The sequence below is a fragment of the Bidens hawaiensis genome, unplaced genomic scaffold (genome assembly GCF_021521415.1).
Source record: "Bidens hawaiensis isolate Kalapana, Puna unplaced genomic scaffold, B.hawaiensis_p1.1 tig00011633_1, whole genome shotgun sequence".
Classification (NCBI taxonomy): domain Eukaryota; kingdom Viridiplantae; phylum Streptophyta; class Magnoliopsida; order Asterales; family Asteraceae; genus Bidens; species Bidens hawaiensis.
In genome coordinates this window covers 512,302-519,830 of record NW_027491911.1, presented here as the reverse complement: position 1 = coordinate 519,830, position 7,529 = coordinate 512,302, and the positions used below count along the sequence as shown (strand labels likewise).

General features: G+C 33.7%; 1 pseudogene; it reads right to left on the bottom strand.

Moving 5' to 3' along the window:
- Positions 1 to 4,148: 4,148 nt before the first annotated feature.
- On the bottom strand, positions 4,149 to 4,850 carry LOC143538481 (18S ribosomal RNA; annotated as a pseudogene).
- Positions 4,851 to 7,529: the final 2,679 nt, after the last annotated feature.

Here is a 7,529-nt window from a genome sequence, read left to right as displayed (position 1 = left end):
AGCTTCTGATGGTATGTTTAATTATAACGCCCATGAAGATTAATAAGATGATCGAGTCCTTGAGGTATACTAAAAGGGAAGATAATATACAATAGAAGGCTCGTTCGACGCATACCAGATGACGAAGTTTGTAGCGGTGAAGACGGGTAAAGGTAATATTATGTCATGGATGTACGAACCGAAGCTTAAGGTATGTATCGTGAAGTGGGAGAAGGTATACAATACTTACAACGCATTAGTGATGTTCTTACAATGCCATGATGGGATGTTCATATGTTGGCGAACAAACCTTTCATGAACCGAGGTGACATTCAGTTGGTGGATTGGTTTTATCAGCATCTATTACATGAAGTAAGGTATGGGTTCAAGTTGTTCAAACCACATGTACTAAATCGGAAGTACGTTGGTGAGATTGAAGTTGTACTTGTATTGGGATCGGGTTTGAAGACTTAGTTTATGAGTTATTGATCCTATGTGGCTGGTCAACTTTTTTGAATTCGATAACGAAGAATTATATCATAATTGGACCCAGCTATGAAATTTCAAAGAGTTGTTCGGGTATGTCATGCCTTCTGGATTCATAGTTGTGCAGATTTAAAGACTAGTAGATTTAAGAATTGAAGTCTATAAAGAGCTCAAGACGAGGGTAGTTTGTTAATACATTGTTTTGCGTCTCGGTCTTCGTTTTAACGTATTTTGAGAATAGTTAATGTATAGGGGTATTTTTGGTGTTTTATGTAAAGTCTCATTTGTTAGGGGATGTTAACGAATGTCTTTTGAATCTCATTCGTTAGAGACATTAATGAAAGAGAGTAACGTCTGTAGTGTCATTCATTAAGAAGTTTTTTATAGGAGACTAATGAGAGACTCATTCGTTAGGTGTGTAACGAATGAGACACAAATGTCTCATTTCCTATATATACCTATGTATCTATTCTAATTTAAAATAGTTCTGATTTTTAACATAATTGTCTCGTTACGCTTCACAAATTCTCTCTCAACACACAGAGTAGACACACCAAAAGTAATCCTTCTTAAATGTAATCATATTAATGACTAGATCATATATAATGTATCAGACAGTGGATTCTCAAGAACCCATCCCACCTTTCAGAAACAAGACAATTTTTATTTGTTTCCAAATTAAATAATATACAAAGAAATAATCATATTATTGTACAAACAATCTTGCTAGAATCGTGTGGTATCACCTCATCCAATTTTCCTAGTAACTAAATAATTATAAACTAACCCTGAATCATTAAGCTTAACAAAATGTTTCAACATATATTCCCACACACTATTACCTCAATGGTGCTGCTACAGTTACCCCCTTCCCCTGCATCCCATTTCTACTAAATATACACACTCCCTCTAGTTTCATATTTATGGAATTCAAACCAATTTGGTTTCTTATTTGTCATTTTGTTATCTTTTATTATTATTGTCTTCAAAGCATATCTTTTAAGGATATTTGTTACTATTTTTTAATATATTTAAAACGATTTTGTTTTTTATATAGGAAAAAACATTTTTTCTTCATTAAAATAAACATTTTTTTATAATTTAAAAATATCTTTTTTCTATAATTGTTTTAGTTGTTTAGAGAGTGTTTTTTTAATAGTTTTAAAAGCTACTTTGCAATTTTTCTTGACAAAGTTCTTAATATTTGTTAATAAATAAAAAATATGCATTGTATTTACGTAATAAACTACACAAGTTTTGTGTTATAAAATGAAAAAAAATGTTAGAGGGGAGTAACATGTCAAATAAAATTGTTAAAAGAATTAAAAGTTTAAGAGGAGGCATGACAAGTAGAAGAGAGGGGTGTTAGATATAACCTAACCCTTACCTCAAACATTTGGGATATTTCCCACAAACAAACCATGTAGCGAATGAATAATCCTAACCCATAAACTATTTGGTTCATTAACAAATCTCCACCTCCGTTTTACGGGAACACCCTGTTATACGATTCCAAGAAACCAATACTAACACCCCCATTTTGTTTAGAGGGCATAATCCTTTCCGGATCGAATGGATATTTAATTTCTCTCCACAACAAAAGTATCGCGTCAGTTTGAAAATCGTATCACAGATACGGAAAATAGACATGTATAACACCCTTAAGGCACCAAGAAGCAAAGTAATAAGTAAATATCAAGCTTTGGCCGAGAGCAGTAGCAATTTCCACCTAGCAACCCGAGCTGCAAATTTTTCATCATGTTCTTCCACTCACTTTGATAAACATACCTTGTCCCACTGGTAAACCTAAATAAAGAATGGCAATCTAGTCGTCTAACACCTTGCTTAAGAAGCTATAACACCCACCTATTAAATATTCACATTCACCCCATATAAGTGAATAGAAATTATCTTTAACCCGAAGATAGAAAAAAACATATTATAATATTTAACACTACTTTAACATTATGAGACAACAATTTACCACAAAAATGGCATCGTTAGCATAAAACAGACGAGGTAGTACAATCCCTTCTTCCCCCGACTTATTCGGAGTAAATAGTTCTGCATCCTTAGCGTCGTCCTTTGAAATAATAATAAGAAATGGAGACAAAGGATCTCCTTGCGAAAAACACTTTTAACATCGAACTTATCAGTATGGATGTCGTTAACTAGAACAGGCACGCTTAAAGATTTAAGACAAGCTAAAATCCAATTGATCCAAGTTTTTTAATGCAGTAAATATCATAATCGATTCTAAATTGGACCAAGAAAGCAAATCTATTTTAACTATCATAAGTTTTTTCATTTTTCTAAATTAATACCCCTTTAAGGATTTGTCAACATCTATGTTAGGATATTTTTTAGGAAAATTGGTTTTATATAATTCCAACGATACCCTATTGGTAAATATCAGTTCCAACTTTACACCTGTCTGCTGGCAGTACCAACTATTTGTTTATTTGTTTTCAACAGGCCGCGACTAACGGAGGTTAACTCCGTTAGTGTTTTGCTGACGTGGCTCATCTAGGTGTCAAAAAAAAAAGATTACATGGACGGATTATGTGGCATGCCAGATCTTTTAATATAAAACAAACAAAAACTCATCCCCGTCTCTTTTACTTACATGAATTAAAGAACCCTAAATCCCCAATTCGATCGAATAAACCCTAAACCCCTAAATCGATCAATGGTATGGCATAGTGTTGTTGATGAAGGAATCCAATGGATGCGCCATAGTGTTGTTGCAAGTTGTAGGTGGTAGTGTTGGTGCAAATGGGTCGACCGCCGGTTTTCTGACGAACCTCCAAACCTCACGTGGTTCACTCTACCGTGTAGACTGACGGCCACCGCAGCTTTTCCAAGTAAGTGAGTCAGTTTTGGTTTAGATCTAGTGATGTTTGGCTGGCTTAAGATGATAGATCAAGGTGGATCACGGTGGTAGTGTTGGTTAGCGACGGTGGAGAGTGTATGGAGCGGCGGCAACAAGGTGGTGGTGGTGGTTGATGAGCTGCGGCAGAGCTGTTGTCCATGTAAAACTGTTCGGTGAGCGGAAATGGGTTTTGTGAACTCCGGCAAGATTAGGGCAGAACTCCGGCAAGTTGGGGGTCGGAGAAGATGGCCGCGAGATGGGCAGTTGCAGGTGGTGGGTTCCAATGGTGGTTGTTGTGGATGGGCATGGTGGTGGTCGGGGTTCCGGCGATGGTTGCAGGGGTGGTGGACTGGTGGTGTTGTGGTGACTGTGAGTTGTAAAGAATATTAAGTTGAAGATGATGGGTTTAGTGGTGGGATGGGCACAGTCATCCGCCACGTAATGTTCCACGTAATCAAGTTTTTGTCAACTGGGATGGCCACGTCAGCAAAACACTAACGGAGTTAACCTCCGTTAGTCGCGGCCCGTTGAAAACATATACACAAATAGTTGATACTGTCAACAGACAAATATAAAGTTGGGACTGATATTTATCAATAGGGCATAGTTTGGATTATTTAAAACCAATTTTCCTATTTTTTATGTTTACTTCATTTTATTATGTATTATTTCTACTTTATCAATGTTTTTTTTTAATTCTTGTGGTTTTCTAATTATTTATTTTAATTTAATATTCTGTTTTTAATTTGAAAATAATTAAAAAAAATAGTTGAAAGATGGATTGACATGAAAAGTGGATATTTCCAAGATTTAAAGATGGTTAGGGATAGAATGACATCTTGTATTCAGCATTTACGGCTAGGACTACTAGGGCTTCCAATCTCATTCGCTCAACTAGCTTTCGTCTCAAAGTGTCAGTGTCGCCCAGTAGAATGGTTTCGTCCTTGGTTTTCGTTCTGATCTCAATGCATCTCACTGCTCCACCGGAATTCCCCCTGCCCCTACTACACTCCATCTTGGTGGTTTGTCCTGAGAAGCGCCCTAGGATTTGACGAAAGACTTAAAAATCCACCCATGGACACTTTATGCCCAATTTTTCGAATACACTTGCGTTCTCTTATAACCGTGACTGATGGCACAGAGGTGATCGATGTTTGCTTCCCATATACTATCATTGCTTCTTTTGCGTGAAAAGAAATTCATAACCCGTGGGCCTTCTCATCGCTTCCTCCTGTAGGAGTCTGGGTCGTGTCTCAGTCCCAGTGTGGCTAATCATCCTCTCGAACCAGCTACTGATAATCGCCTTGGTAAGCTATTACCTCACAATAAGCTAATCAGGCGCGGACCCTCCTTGGGCGGATTCTTCTTATTGCTTAGAAAAGATTAAAAAAATAATAATTCTGGATAGAAAACATTCTCTAGAATTACTCTTATGTTCTACTTCATTACAAATAATATAATTTGCGCAAACAAAAGACGTAAAAGATATAGAGCTTAAAACATAATTAGGGCTGGGACAGCACTACCACCAATTACCACCCTAATATAACTTTTAACGATATAATAAAATTATGTTGAAAGAAAAAAAGGAGTTCACTTCTAATAACATAAAAAATAATTTGATCATGATTATTGCAATAAATACAATAATATGAAAAAGATTATAATGATTAAATTATAACTAAGCTCTTACTGTGAAAAATTTCTATTACAATATATTGTTTTAATTTTATATATATATATATATATATATATATATATATATATATGTATATATATATTGTATTATATTACTTTGTATTGTATTGTTTTGTTTTACATGCATTGCATTTTGTTGTATTTTATTGATTTTTAAGTATTTTGTATGGCAAATATTTAACCACTAATAAACGAATACTTCTACAAATATAATAATTAAGAACTATTGGTATTAACGCAATTATTATGCAACTTTGTCTAACAATTCTCTAGTGTTCATATGTTTGTTCATGTTGTCTTTTCTTTAAGAGGTATATTCTATATATGTATTTCTTTATATATGGACATAAAAATCTACTATAAACTTTTATTTCAGAATTAAGAAATAATAACAATGGCATGGTAATTACTATAAAAATCTATAATATATATAAACGAAAACATAAAAATCATATGTGTCGCGATGTGGTCGCTTCCCCTTTTTTTGGAGGCTTCTCATGCATTTGATCCGAATTCACGGGTATGGGTCTTACCAAACCCAGACAATCCTTAAACGGGTTATAACATTTCATTAAATTAAAAAACTAATCTTCCCAAATATTTAATATGAAAATCCTATAAAATATGAATATACTAAAAATTATATTTATTTTTTTTAAAAGATATGATTTATAATTAAGAAACATAAAAAAGATATATATTATTTATAATTAAAAAACCAATTTTATAGTAAAAAAATAAACATATCATGGGTCTCATCAAACCCATATAGCTTTTAAATTGGATTGTGATACTCTTTCATCATCAAGCCATAGGTATATTATTAACTTTTATACAATAAAAAAAATAAAAACTCAAAAAATAAATCAATATTATAAACAAATATTATAAAACAACCACCGTAATATGGGGGATAAAAACTAGTAATATATATAAACGAAAACCCAAAAATCCTAGGTGTCGTGATGTGGTCGCTCGCCCTTTTTTTGGAGTCACCAGATTTTCTTGATTTTTAAATAGAGGCTTCTCATGCATTTGGCTTGAATTCACGGGTATGGGTCTTACCAAACTCATGTATTCCTTAAACGGGTTATAACATCTCATTAAATCTATAAAATATGATATACTAAAAATTAGTTGATTTATTTAAAAAAAGATTTTATAAAATTTATAATTAAAAAACCGATTTATAGTAAATAAAATAAACCGGTTTTGGGTCTCATAATACCCATACAGCTTTTATACCGAGTTTTAAAATCTCATTTATTTGTTGTAACGATTCCGACGAAACCCGGTATACCCTAACCTGTAGACAATAGTTACGTCATATTTAATGTCGGATACATGAATTACCATAGTAATTATACGAGAATACAGGGTTCATTGTATGGATTGTACGTAAATATATATAATTCATTGTATTGAATATGCGATCAATCGATCGATAGTTATTGAAACCCGAACGAATCTAGGGTTCAATTATAGACGAGATATATGATATGTAGTGATTTTACGAAGCATTAATGCTTCGGGATAAGTAAAGTACGGCACAGAAAAAGAATTTCGATTTAATGTACGTCGGTACGTTAAACGAAACCTTTAATACCAAACCAAGCAAGAGACGATCGATCAAGCCGAAAAAGATGCGCGATAATTAATGATATGATGTTTTAAGTTAATAAATGTCATGGTTTAAGTTTTTAAAGATTTTAAATCGGTTTTATATAAATTTCTTTTTTAGCCGAAAAACGACCGTTTTAGCCTCGTTTTAAGCCGAATTAGACATTTAACCAAAAAACGAACTGAACCAGATTATCAAAAACATTATCCGGATTTCGAGAATCCAAATATGTGGCTAGAATTGGAGAAGTGGGTCCCACCCCACCCTCCAATAATTCCGATCGGAACATGGCAGCCCCATTGCCACTTTCATTTCTTTTTTTTCTACAACACATTCAACATTCTTCATCAATGCTCTCCTTCAAGATCCTAAAAACCGAGATTTTAGCAAGAAAACCTGTGGTAAAAACCGAGTTATTTACGTGTTCCATCTTCGTTTCTTGAGTTTAATTGCAAGAAAATGAGGTTTCAAAGATGAAAACCGATTCTTGCATGATCAAGTGATGTATACGGGTTATACAAAGGATCTTGGTCCAAGAAATGAGTTAAACGAATCAAAAACGAATTTTTACAGTTAAATCTTTGTTTTTGGAATCATAACCGAAACCATGAAAGAAATGGCTTGATCGTGAGTGTAACTTGCTTGGTATTGTGGTATGTTTATTGTAGGCTCTGTATTTAGTGGTAGATAAGGCAGAAAGATGAGTTTGTAGCTCGTAGTAGCGGAAAACGAAATGTATATTCGGTTATGTTCGGTTTTGGGAAATTTGGACAGATTGTTGATGCTTTAGAGTTAGGTCATGATATTTTACAGAGGTGTTAAACACATGAAAATATGAGTTCTGTGAATTTTTGGTAATTTTTGGATAAAGGA